The sequence below is a fragment of the Magnolia sinica genome, chromosome 16, assembly GCF_029962835.1.
Source record: "Magnolia sinica isolate HGM2019 chromosome 16, MsV1, whole genome shotgun sequence".
NCBI lineage: Eukaryota > Viridiplantae > Streptophyta > Magnoliopsida > Magnoliales > Magnoliaceae > Magnolia > Magnolia sinica.
In genome coordinates this window covers 62,353,954-62,368,431 of record NC_080588.1, presented here as the reverse complement: position 1 = coordinate 62,368,431, position 14,478 = coordinate 62,353,954, and the positions used below count along the sequence as shown (strand labels likewise).

Sequence of the window (14,478 nt, the reverse complement as noted above, 5' to 3'; positions counted from 1 at the left end):
TTGCAGACACTATATGGGTCTCTTTTGAACTCTTGAAATATGTTTATTTGGTCAAACTCAACGGCCACGCACCTGCCCATGTGATCCAACGGCTAAGATTGCACTTGCTCCAATCCAAAGCTAACTGATATGGGTGTAGCTCAGGCCCTCCAAACAATCATGATCAACCCGTTGGCGCACCCTAGTGGTTTGATCAACCCAGGACAACCATGCCTCCCCACCAGAGATAGACTGGGTACTTAGTAAACCCTGTGGTGCCCACTGTGGGTCTATGTGTCTTATCCACGCCATCCATCATTTTTACAGCTCATTTTAGGGCATGAGCCTAAAATTGAAGCATTTTCCAAGTTCAAGTGGACCACAGCACAAGAAATTATCCTATAGAGGATAATGACATCCGCCTTTATAACCTTTCTAGGGCCCACAATAATATTTATTTGTCATCCAAATTATTCAGCTCACACCGAAATGGACGAAGGTAAAACAAAAACATCAACCTGATCCAAAAACTCCGTGGCTCCAAGGAGTTTTCAACGGTAGGCATTTAATTCACACAGTTTCCTATGGTCTGGTGCAGTTGAGGTTTGGATATGCTTCAATTTTGGGCTCATGTCTTAAAATTAGCTGGTAAATCAGATGGATAGCATGGATTAGACTCATACATCACCTAGACGGTCCAGTCCTTACCTTGCGCCCACCAAAATATATTTATTTTAAAATCATGCCGTTCTCCCATTTGGCCAAATTTAAGGCATGAGCCCAAAATAGAAGCAGATCAAACCATCGTAATATTTGTAACCTACATGAGCGCACGGCTGTTTTTAGCCGTTGGATCCAATATCTCCCCAATTAATGAATCCAATGAATATAAAAGCCATGTACCACAAATAATAGTACAGGGTCCTGTACGTGATCAGTTCTCATTTTGAAAATTTAAAATATCTCTCCTTCAAAATGAAGAGATTGTGGTGGTTGATAAATGACTGATACAATGAATGGACGAGAGTGATGCTGATGCAATCAGTCAAATACATTCCAACAAACGAGTCTCTTTCAAATTTTTGGTGGTAGGGCAGTTGGAATTGTGACCATTGCCATGTTCCTCGTTGACTCTTCCGTCACTCTCGATTGCTAGGCCCACTCGCGCATCTTCATCCCTACACATTAGGTGAAAACGTGGCATATATATGTGAGATCCATTCCATTGATTAGGTGGGCCCAATCGTTATTGTGCTCTTACCCCAAATCTACAACAGGCGAGTCCTTGTTGTTATAGCCAATACACGTATAGTCCATCTGATTTTTTTTTCCATAAATGGCTAGTGTAGACGATGAATCACCTGCCTAAAGTTTAGACCAACGCATAATACTTGTGGGTTTGTCCTGATGGACGGTCCAGATCTTTCCCAAATATGGTACATTGTATTGTACGATCGTACCCTACCTGATGACCACAGATTCGCGAATTAGCGTAGAATTTCGTCTGTACCCTAGTTCACAGGGAACGGATTAAGTGCGGATCCGGCCTCACCCAACACCGTTCGGCCTTGACCGTAAAAATCCTATCTTAATTCATGTATTGTATATCCACACCGTCCATCCGTTTTAGAAGAACATTTATGGCATAGTCTCGACATTAGGTCAAGTCGTTTAAAAACTAAGTGGACCACACCACAGGAAGCATTGGTGATCGATCATGAAAAACTTACTGTAGGCCACTAAAATTTCAATTAAGCTTACAGTCATCTTTTTCCATTCATCAAAGTCTTTGAAACCTTTTCAAAAGGTTGGATGGACAATAAACATTAATTTGAGCATTACAATGGGACCGAGGAAGTTTTAATGGTGGAAGTTCAATCACCACTGTTTTCTCTGGTGTGGTCCACCAGACATTTGAATCTGATTTATTTTTTCTATTATGATTTAAAATGTTCTCTAAAAACGGATGGACAGTGTGGATATGCAACATATACATCAAGGTGGGACCCACAGTCAAGGCTGCACCGTGTCAGATGTAGACGAGGCCATACCTAATCCGCTCCCAGTTCACTGGGCTATATCCACCACAGATCTATTTCCTCTGTTCCATCCATCGTTCTCCATGATGTGGTATGTCTTTGGGTGGGGCCCATCCGAACATAAGTCTTCAAGGCATGTGAGTGCCATCTAGAAAGTTGGACAGATGAACCTCTATGAAAGGGAGTTGGTTGGAATTTTCTCATTATTTTGAAACATGAGAACCAAAACCTAAAATTCCCAAACAGTGGATGTATGTGCATGGAAGCTAATTATTTGGAATCTTTCCCTTATCAAGAATAGGGAAAAAGGAAGGTAGTCCTTGGACCACTGTACTGGAACTGTAATCTACCATCTGAGCCACATGGATCAGTGTAGGAGCCAGCTCAGCAGGTAGGCCCACCATGAATAGACCATGGACGGTCCATATTTCATTAAATATTATCCTAACCATTGAAAAAGTGGACTTGATTTTAAACTATTGATCATCTTATGATATTATCTGTACAATGACCCATTTGGCAGGATGATTTGTGACAACTCATAAGCCATGGCCTATTCATGGTGGGACACACCTCTTCAACGGTTCCCAACATGCATTTGCATTCCCATCCGGCTGACTAGTACTAGAGTAGGAATTACCTTAGAAACGGTTTGGATGGCATATGGAGCGCATGAAGATTTCAACGGTAGGAAACTCTTTCCCTAGTTTTTCCTTATGTATGGCTGCTTTGAGTTTTGGGTCCACCTGATTTTTAGTCTCTTGTCATAAAATGATCCGGAAAAACAGATGAACGGAGTGGATTTATTAAAAACATCACGGTGGGCCCCACTTAGCATCCCGGGTAGGAACTTCCTGAGAAAGCCTTTCAGGAAATCCGCGTCCGTACTGGGCCTGTGTTGGAAATGAGAAAAACTTTAATACTCTGGCAGGGCGTGATGCACGATATATACGCTTGCACTTACAAATTGCAAACAAGGCGTTTAAGTAATTTAAATTAATCTCTCCAAATTATGGGTTCTAGTTTAGATGTATCATGGACCGAAAATTATTCTTATTTGAATATCTGACTATTAGATCAGTGGACATGTAATAAACAGCTAAAAAATGAAAAATATCAAATGGTCCTGCTTCAACGAATATGATTTTGGGACTGAATTATTGACAGTGGGTGACATCAGTTTAATTATTGAACACCATGCATACAATTGCTAGAGCATCAAGCATCCTACCCTGCCAGAGTATCAAATAACTCACCACTAACTTCCAAGTAGAAGACACTTTTCAGTCCTTTTGCACAGTCTGCAAACGTTCCATGCAAAGGTAGGGGCCCACCATTAGCAGACAATGTCCCACCTTCTAATAGAGAGAATATATACATGTTTTGGGTGTAGATACCAGTAGTGATGTGTGCCAACGACTCAGGACAAGTCATGTAGACGGCATTATATATGCTAGGGTGCCCAATAGGTGTAATGTCCAAACCGTCCATCAGGTCAAAAATAAATCTGATCCATTTAGCAGGGAGAAATATTCATATCCATCTGATGAATGGATTGCATCTAGAACCATGGGCAATGGTATTTATACATTTAGATTTGGACCATGGGCAATGGTATTCGTTTCCTTTCTCTTGAATTTATCAGAGTTTTTGAGGTTAATACAAAGTAGGAAGTATGGTGCATACAAAGCAAATGAACTTGATAAGGGGAGAAAGGAAAGGAGGGAGATGTGGAGGTCAAAAGGGATGGCTAAATGAGAGGAGCAAGAGAAAAGAACTATTTGATCTCGCTTTATCTAATGTTGTGGTCCACTCGAGTTTTAAATATATTATATTTTTTAACCAACGAAATAGGAGCCAACTATATAAATATATAGAGCAAATGTCACACAATCATCATGGTAAGCATCCCTAATCTATGTCATCGATGCAGGTTAAACACAACAGGTAGGAGATGTGGAGTGGGCTACATGCCTGAAAGAATGAAATAACAAAAATGTCCTTAATTAAAAAGATCACATTTAGTTTTCATTTTAAACTCAATAGTTAGTGCCCCTCTCTGAAAGTCGTCGAGGGGCAAAATTGGCCAAATGTTACTTAGGTAGTATTATAGTAGAGATTTGATCACCGCCACACATTTGTGAGGTCCCTATGAGTAAGATTGAATGGGTTAAAAAAAAAATGGCCGGCAACGTGCCTACACACTAAACTAGTCAGATCTTTGGATAAAGAACTAATCAATATAATATAAGCTTATTGCTAGTTAACTTAGCATCCTGACATTGTTGTTGGATATCTAATCTATTTAAAATATAAGCTCCACCATGAATATCACATGTCTCAAAAATTAGGTAATCCAATCATTAGGTAGGTCACACTTGGATTGAGTCAGGCTACTGACCATCTATTGATTTTTTTTCTTTTTTTCTTTTTTTCTTTTATGTGCACCCGATACATGCTATGAGCCAAAAATCAATATGGTCCACTAAAGAGGTAGGCCACACATTTACACTGAGTAAAAGACTGTTGGTCAACTTTCTTTTAGCCTTCAATTTCGTTCTACATGAGGAGATCAATATAATGTTGAGGTCAAGAAAATGCCATAATCTTGGCACTCACCTGATAAATGTACTAGAGTGTCTTTTGTATGGCTCCACACACACACACACACACACAATACATGCGCACGCTCATGCATATGACCTTTGGGTTCTCAGAAATTTTGGATTCTAAATTTCAAAGCCCAATCATAGAAGGAAACTTCACATTAAGAAAACTTTAGGCTCTCTCGATCCAAGTTCAAAACGTGTGGGACTACACTATTCTAAGAACACACTTGGAGAGAATTTGGGGAAGGTGAGTTAAGGGCATCTATGTGTAGGGATGTGTGGAACGGCAATCAAAGCCGTCTATCATCAAGTCTGACTGCTTAAATGTGTGCAGTAAATTATTGGATTGGTTTGACTCAAGGTATGTGGCTAACCCCACTTCTAGTTTGTAGATTTTTAGTTGATATCTTTGTATATGTATGCATTTCATAATCTTTACTATGGAATTATGACAATTAATTAGATTACAAGAAAAGTTAACAGAATTACCCTTATCTCACACATGTTCCACCATCTTTCATTTACTACTAATCACTTCTCATGTGGTCTCTTCTGCAACAAACCAACCTAGCTGTTTGGATTTTTGGAATCTTACTTTCTATTGTAAAAATGAAATTGTTTTCCACTATTTGAAAACAAAGCAACTGTGGAAATCGATTTCTCTTTTCACTATTTTCTTCCAAAAAAGAAAATGAAAAAGAAAAGAAAAGAAAAAGAAAATAAAAAAGTGATTTTCATTTCCTTTCAAAAAAAAAAAAAACATAGAAATAGATATTTTCTATTTTTGTGAGAAACAACTCTCACTTTTTAACCATTGTCCTTTTCAAGTTTTCATGAAAATCATGTGTACTAAAACAAACATGTGTAGTTAGATTCTTTCTTCCACATATTTCCTGTGCATTTTCCTTTTCAACTCTTACTTTTTAACCATTGTCCTTTCCAAGATATTCATATAACTTTTAATAGATCACAAGGACATGGTCATTTTCTTTTCCCCATCTATCATTCAAACGTATATGAGAGATCTTGAAGAAGAACAATGGATTTAGCTTGAATTAAAAAAGAAAAAAAAAATCATTTTTGATGCTAATGACATTACTCAGAACAGTGTTACATATTAAATGGTCCACGGATACCCGATTAGGTGAGGATAAATGAGCTTTCATGTAGTTAATTTATTATCTTTCTTCAACAACAACGGCGTGAAAAGGCGTGTTGTGTAGAAAATTGAGGTTATCTTTTTAAAAGTAAAGGGAGGATTGTCGTTTAAAACTCTAACCAAACAAACCTTGACAGTATATGCTCAGATTTCGAGTGTTAGAAGGAGCGGAGCAGGTGTTACCCAGGTATTGGGTATTTCCCTGACCGTGTGGCCCACCTTGATGTATGGGTTATATATCCACGCTATCCATCAGTTTTTCCAGATCATTTTATGTCTTGGTACAAAAAAATGAAGCAGATCTAAATCTGACCACACCACAGGAAACAGTGGTCATTGACGATTAAAAAATTATCGTGGGCCATAAACGTTTTGGATCAAGATGATATTTCTATTTTCCCTTCATCAAGGAATTTGTGACCTTATCAACAGGTTGGATGAAAAGTAAATATTACAGATACCCTAGGAATTTTTTAATGATGAGAGTTCAATGATCATTGTTTCATGTCGTGTGGTCGACTTGAGATTTGGGAGTCCTTATTTTTTAGCACCATGCTCTAAAATGAGCTGGAAAAACTGATGAACGGAGTGGATATACACATACATCAAGGTGGGCCCCAAAGTTAGGGAAACACGCCAAGGTGTTACCCTGGTAAAACCTGATTCACTTTCAAGCAAAGCCGATAGCTCATAAATCAACATCATCGGTCTTTTGCCCCACCTGTGGATGGACCACACCCCAAAGCTCCCCTCAGTGGGACAATCCTGACTTTTCATTTGGACCGTCGAAGTAGTCGGTTGATCTGACTTCTCATAGGATTTGGCCATGTTTCTTTGGGTATCAATAGGATGCATAGGTGGGTCCCGTAATTCGAGAGGGACCCACTTATTTTGACGATCAACAAGGGGTGTAAATGGTTCGGATTTATTTGAGTCCCATGGGTCATTTGACCCAAACAAATCATAGGTTGATGTGGTTCTGGAAGATGGATGCAGCAAGTCAAGCTAAGGGTCCATAGTACAAACCTGATTATCAAGGGGGTCAGGTGTAGATAGTCTAGAAGTGGGCCAGATCCAACCCGCCCTGGACTTGAGTACTCTTATGGGTCGATTGGCACCATGGATTTGGGGGATTTGAGGGGATTTCAAATCCCCTTGTTATTTGGCATTATGAAGTAACCAGGTTTCAAATAGGGGGGTTTCAAAGGTTTGAAATCTACAGTGAAAGCTGTGATTACATTTAAAACCCTTGCATGAGTTGTGCGTAACATGTGTGTCACTAGACTATTAATTCATTGGGCACATGGCCTACTAATGATATACCAAAACAATTGGATTATCAATTGCATCACTATAATTATTTTAATATGATGATCAATGCCGTTCAAATATTATCCATGTAAATCAATAGTTAAAAATCATCGGTTAGTCACTTGAACACGATCTTGTGTTTATGGCCCATCCGAGACTTGGAATTTCATCATTTTTGGCTAAAGTATATATCTCAGCGGACTTATTACAACCATTGTGTCAAACATTAATTACATACTTTCACTAATTAAATACATTAAAGTTGATTTAGTAATTAAATTCAAACCCCTATAAATATATCATGTGTAACTACTTTTGGATTAAAGAGTATTCCCAATCTAAGGTGCCAAACACAATAAAAGGATTTTAAATCCATGGGATTCCAAATCCAGGGGTTTCAAAAACCATGCTCCCAAACAGGCCCTTAGATGGATTTTACCAGCCATTCGGATTTAGAACTAGATATGAATCCTACCCATAAAATGACTTCAAGGTAATCAAGGCAATCGAATTAAATAAAAATGATCACATTCTTTAGAACATATGTAAGGTCCTCATCCTGATGTTCGAGTGCTGTCGAAACCACCCATTCGATGCCTCTCCCCCATGTTCGGCCTAAAAAGTTCATACTGATCAATAACTCAGGTGGGCCACACCAAAGTGAAAACGGAGGACAAATGGGAAGGGTGGAACCTGCCATGGACACTTCCGGATGGAAGGTGGGGTCCACCGTGTGTGTACCATCCACCCCATTCATCATGTGAGCAAGACCATGAAAAAAAGGAAATTAATACCATTCCAAAACTCAGGTGGGCCACACCAGATATTTATACAGATTTTTGGTGTAATGATACATTTCTCACTGAGGTATGTGTGGCCCGACTTTTGAATAATGATTCTTGAAATGGAAGGTGAAGTGACAGATATATAGTCTGGATTCCACACATAAGTCACAGGTGGTCCCACAGCTGGAACTTATGGTAGATTCGTAAGTGACCCAAAGTCACAGGTCAGCAAACCTCCTGTCATGAGTATGTCATTTCCATGCCTTCAGGTCATGTACTATACCCATGCAGTGAATTTCATGATGATCCTGACCATCCATCAAAACAACTATACTACTGATTAGCCATAAATATAAAATAAATAAATAAATAAAATACATCAATCAGATTATTTTATCCCGTAAACTGACCTTTTATCAATGGATATTGCCATTATTGGTTTTTCTTTTTTAAGTGTTTGTTTGTTTTGCAAAGAAAACTACCGCGGGTTTTATTTTAAAATATATACTTAAAAGATAGGTAAAATATTTTGTAATCATGGCACATTTTTATGGCATTAATGTAAAAGTGTCCAATCCAATTATATCATTGATTTTTTATTTTATTTTTATATTTTTTTTTAGGGAATACTAGATATTAGAATAATATAAAAATGCAATCATCATAATTTGACAGGGTTGAGCCAAAACATAATTGGAGATCATTATAATTTTATCACAAATAAGCCAAACGAGGAATCCACATAAAATATCAAAAATAAGTAAAATAATTTATAATTATTATACATTTTCTTTATATTACGTTAGTAATTAGTGAAATAAACTGGCTGACTATTGGGTATATATACAACCCCTGCCTTTCATGAGTTCAGAACAAGGGTTTGAGTGGCCCACCATGATGTATGGATTTCATCCACACTGTCCATCCATTTTCCATATTATTTTAGGATACAAATCAAAAAAACGATGCAAATCCAGGGCTCAAGTGGACCACACCACAGGAAGCAATAGAGATAATAATGCCCACCATTAAAACTTCCTTGAAACATTCTTAGTGCCCCTCGATATTTTTATTTGCCATCGAACCCGTTCATAAGGTCACATAAACTTGAATGAAGGCAAAACACATAAAACCATATATCAAGACTTCTGCTGCTCTTAAGAAACTTTTAACAGCAGGCGTTAAATCCCCACCGTGTGGTACACTCGAGCATTGGATCTACTTCATAATTTGGATTATAGCCTAAAATAATGTAGCAAAATGGTTAGACGGTGTAGATAAATCCATAAATAATATAGCAAAATGGTTACACTCTAGCATTGTAACCTTCTTAGTGTCCACTGATATGTTTATTTGCCATCGAACCTGTTCGTAAGGTCACGTAGACTTGAATGAAGGCAAAACACAAATACCACCATAGATCAAGACTTCTGCAGCTCTTAAAAAACTTTTTAGAGTAGGCAATAAATCCCTGCTGTGTGGTACACCTGAACATTGAATCTTACTCATTTTTCAGATTATAAACTAAAATAATATAGAAAAATGGATAGACGGTGTGGATAAAACCATACATCACAATGGGGTCCCTCAGAGCCCTGCCTATTCCAAGCTCTGGACAGGTCTAAAATCCACCAGTATGCTGAGAATTAAAGGGTCAAGATTGTCTATGGTCACATCGTGATTTGACCAACCAAAAGAACGGTTATTGTATTTAGATAACGTATACCACGCTTGCGAAAGGACGCGGAGGCACGATGGTCCCCATGCCTGAAAAGGCAGCCTAACCTATCACATGAAAACCCCCACGTGCAATGCACGTGCCAGCTATTAGTAAGAACCTTTATTCCAGCTTTCAAGGGAAGGTTAGACCGGTCTTTACCGCTTTAAGTAAAGAGAAAACTAAAGAAGGAAAGCAGTACATGGCATCAAAGGCTCCGTGAAGTGACTGCACCTCCGTGGGGTCTGGGAAACGGATTCGCTACTCTCCCTGCCACCAGCCAATGGCTGATGGTCGGTGCTCTGTGGACCCCGCCATGATGTATGTGTTTCATCCATGCCGTCCATCTATTTTTATAGATTATTTTAGGATATCAGAGAAAAACTGAGGTATATCCCAATTTCAATTGGACCACATTACAGGAAACAGTTTTGAATGAATGTTGACCATTAAAAAAATTTTGGGGACCATAAAAGTTTTGAATCAAGATGATCTTTGTTTTTTTCCTTCATCTAGGTATGTATGATCTAATCAACATATTGGATGTCAAATAAACCGTACATTGGGCCTAGGGAGGATTTTAATGGTGAATATCCAATCATTATTGTTTTCCTATGGTGTGGTCCACATGATGCTTATGTCTCTCTCACTTTTAGGACCCAGCCATAAAATGATCTGTAAAAATGGATGAACAGCATGGATGAAACACATACATCATGGTGGGACCCACAGAGCACCGACCACCAGCCACCGGGCTAGTGGCTGGGGGAGTAGCTAATCCGTTTCCGTCTTAGACCAGCTTTCATGATCTCACAGAGTAGGCTGGTTGCTGCTCATGCACGTACAGAAAGTGTACACGTGGCTTAGTTGGGCGCTCTGTGTAGATGGACCATGGGCCTAAAATCAGATTAATTAAATGACCCTGGCTGCTTGTGAATGAATGTCTTTCTTTCTTGAATCTACACCATTGACTACCTTCTTAAATTAAATTAAAAATTAAAAATTAAAGATCAAACAGTTAGGATTAACAGTCCTACAGTGATATTGGTTGAATAATCATGGCCTTTGATTCAATGAAACTTATTTATCGCAACCGACCACTCAATATTTTTTTTCTTAATAATTCGATTAATTTTTACCAACCACGTAGTCAGATAATTAATAATTTTACATTATAGTTCATGAACTTGTTTTTTATAAACTCTGATTTCATTTAATTGTTTGCATGTTTGGAGTTTCTAAGTAATTTCGAAGTGCTTGCTTGTCATTCATTGCAAACTGTGAAGGAATTGGAACCTTTTTTATTTGGGCAGTGGCCCATCTATAATGGTCCCTCCTTAGAAACGGTAGTTTTAGGTATAAGTATTTATGTGCCAAAATTTATATGCCGCGGTATGGAGTATTGTGCTCTATCAAAGTATCTAAGAGCTCAATTTGGAGGGACAATTAAAACTTTGATTTATATTCGTGGATTTAAAATCTTACATTTTCAATTCTCTTCAATGATAAAGATTTTCAAAATCTTGAATTTCAAAGTCTGTCTTCTCTAGTAAAGAAGATTTCATCCGTAGGCATATTTACATCATTTTATTTCAAAGCATTTATTTTCATTCAAGCACACCTCAAATCTCATTTATTTTTATATACTCCCAAATCTCATTTATTGCAAACACACCCGCTCTATTACAGGGCCTACTCGAGGTCACTGATGAAATAGAGTAGTATCATGTTCCGAAGGCGATTTCTCAAGTTGCTCATCTAGTGTGAGGATTGACGCAATAATGATGACCAAAGCTCACTTTCTTCCTTTAGCCATGATTGAGCAGACAAAAGGCTGATGATTTTTTTGAGGTAGGAGCCTGTTTATAAAATCTCTCAATCACTTGTATGTTTTGCTTCTTTAAATTTTAAAAAAAAAACCAAAAAAAAAACAAAAAAAAAACAAAACATGCACACACACCACCACACACTCACATCTTAGTGGAATTTCACCACCTATAGGTACTCGAACCCTCAACCAGGTGTTGAAACTCCTGAGAGTCTACCACCGGAGTAAGAGTAAGGACCGACTTGTGCGTTTTGCTTGTTTTGAAGATATGATGGAGTGCCTGTACTAGAGTTAGACTATAATTTTAAGAATATCTCCAACTTTATCTCGATCGTCATGATTTTCGATTATAATCTCGTCGGATCGATTTTATCTTTATATGCTATAAGATTTTCTCTGAATATTTCTATTTCGAGGTCGAGGTCGGCATCTGAAATTAGGTCAATACTTCGCCATTCTTTAGAGAGTTTCCTATGATCCCTTTGTTTTATTAGCATTCGACGAGTCAATTCAATTTTACCCACAACAACTCTTAATGATATGGATTTTCAATATCTATATTTGAGAGCTTAGATTTTAACTCTCATATTCTTAGAACCATTTTGGTATAGTGACGTAATAAAAAGATTTAAATGCTCTCAAAATTTTGAACATGACCTATAAGTGCAGCATACAACGGGCATTGAACGAAGCCTATTCCCAAAAAAATAAAGAATTTCAAGCTTTCGGGGCTTATAAAAGTAACCCATTATTTTTATATGTAAAAGTAAATTTTATAAATTTATCTTGAATCTAAATACTCAACTGTCCAAAAATTCAAGATTTTAAGCGGTGCCAAATGTTAAGGGTCAATTATTGCATATCTGACCCTAGTTATTGCATAGATTTACGAACATAATACTGTTTAATGGCTTGATTTAATCATGTTTGTGATGTAGGGTGAAGTTGCGAACTTGGACCGAAACAGGGTGCTAAAAGTTAGTATTTAACGCTTAGAATTCACCAAGGGAAGGGACGGACCCCAGGGGACCGAGATCGAAGAATTTACACACCAAAGATCCGAGAAAATCAGGAAACTGAAGCTCAAGTGGCCCAAAAATCGTCCAGAATGCAAGATCACAGGGTTCCCACCATGCGTTCAGCTCGAAACTCCATACATGGCCTGAGGACCATAAATTAACCGTATACGTCAAATTTCAGCCATTGGATCCCAGTAGAAGTGGCCCAACGGATAGATCAGCCCATAAACCGTCGATTTTGGGCCCACATGACATCTGGATATGCCTCAATTCTTGACTCAACGCCTTAAATGATATGGCAGAATGGATGGACGGAGTAGATTTCTCACAAACATCTCTGCAGGACCTATACATGTAGTGCATGTGTAAGTTATGGAGGTGCACCGGGCGTTCACCAAATATCCAAAAGTCGGTCAGCAAGCGCTGACCGACTCTTCTTCTCAAAATCGGATTTCGCTCCCAGCGGCGGACGTGGGTCCGCCGATTTCACTCAGTGGAGCCCACCCCTTGCTCCTTTGAGTGATCTGAGCCGTTCATCTGCTCCAGAGGGTAGTGACCATCTCCAAGCTTTCTCTTCGGACTCATGCAAATGTAAGCATGTAAGAGCACCGTCAATCGCAGAATGGACAGCGAAATAAAAAACGACATGGGCCACACCGATTCTAATAAAAAACTAGCCAATTCCAAATGGTTTTTTGAGTAAAGTTCAATGATCGGTGTGGATTTTTTAACTAACATCAATCGTGGGTCCACCGACCATCATAGTACTAAAACGCGCAGGCTCTGTTTCGCAACAGAGCGTGCCGCCGAATCTTGTGGGCCGCCACTGTACTTCATCGGTTGGATCTGGACCGTCCATTAAGAGCCCAAGGTCCCTCTCTCCCTAACCTAGGTAACACATTTAGGAAACCACAAAAGATTAGTCCTCGATCATCCAAATAAATGACTGACGGTGAATTAAGATTATTCGTGAACCACCACGAATCGGATCCAAAATCGATCAGGTCCAGCTGGTTTTCCGTGCACAATCCAATGAACGGACTGGATTTGTTAAGTAACACCAAGCATGGCCCCACCAAGTATCCAGCGTAAGTTCTATTTCGCACTTTTTGTTACAGTGCGTAAAACCTCCGCACCTTTTTCTTCTGTGCGTAAAGGCTACGCACGCAAGTGGCCCCTGACGTGTATAAAATAGAAGAGAGAAGAGAGAGGGAGGGGGGAGGAAGGATAGGGATTGACGGCTTGGGCTGGACGTGAGCAGAGGCAGAGAGAGAACGTGGGCTGGCTACGTCTGGTAGGGTTTTTCTTTTCTCCTTTCTTTTATTACTTTTTATGTTAAGGGATTTTAATTTGATTATATCAGGCTAAAACCTCTTAGCTAGGGCTAAGAAGTGAAGCATGTAGCGAGATGGGACACTCTATTTAATGCTTTTAATTTAAATTTATGAACTGAATTTGATTTTAGTTGATTATTAAAGGAATGTTTTTTTAGTCTTTAACGGTCTGTTGTGACTGAAATTACAATGGGTATGCAATGGCTTTGAATATTTCCTTTTCCTTTTTGATGTTTATGACGTCAGGAAGCCCTGTTGTTCACCATCGTCTCATGGGCATAGTCAGATGACGGTACCCTTCCTAACCTTCATGCATTGTTGATTGGTTGGTAATTGGTTTAATTCTGTTATTTGTTTTGTCTCCTGGGCATGGTTTGGTAATGGAATCCATTCTAATTCATATACTTTTCATCTCGTGAGAACTAAATCAAGTAAGTTCAGTTTAATTTCCATGATTCTTGATGCAGGTATAAGATCTCTCTGATATCTAAAAGTGGATCCTCTGAATTCCTAGTTTCCTTCCTCTGAATTCCTTAAGTTTTAGATTAGTATTTCACTATTATTCCTCAAAAAATCATTCGATTTAGATTTCATTTTAATCTAGCTCTCGTTCTACTTAGTTTCAGATAACGTACATGTATCAGTTCCTTGGGATTTGACCTCGATCTCATCGAGTTTATTACTACATCACAACCCTA

The 14,478-nt window shown here is 38.6% G+C and overlaps 1 long non-coding RNA gene across 1 annotated transcript; it reads right to left on the bottom strand.

Annotated features, from left to right (window-relative positions):
• Positions 1-879: 879 nt before the first annotated feature.
• On the bottom strand, positions 880-2,900 carry LOC131229479 (uncharacterized). The gene is made up of 2 exons (XR_009163359.1): positions 2,659-2,900; positions 880-1,157 (listed from the first exon to the last, which is right to left on the bottom strand). It is a non-coding gene; the product is annotated as an uncharacterized LOC131229479 (long non-coding RNA).
• Between the last annotated feature and the right edge of the window lie 11,578 nt (positions 2,901-14,478).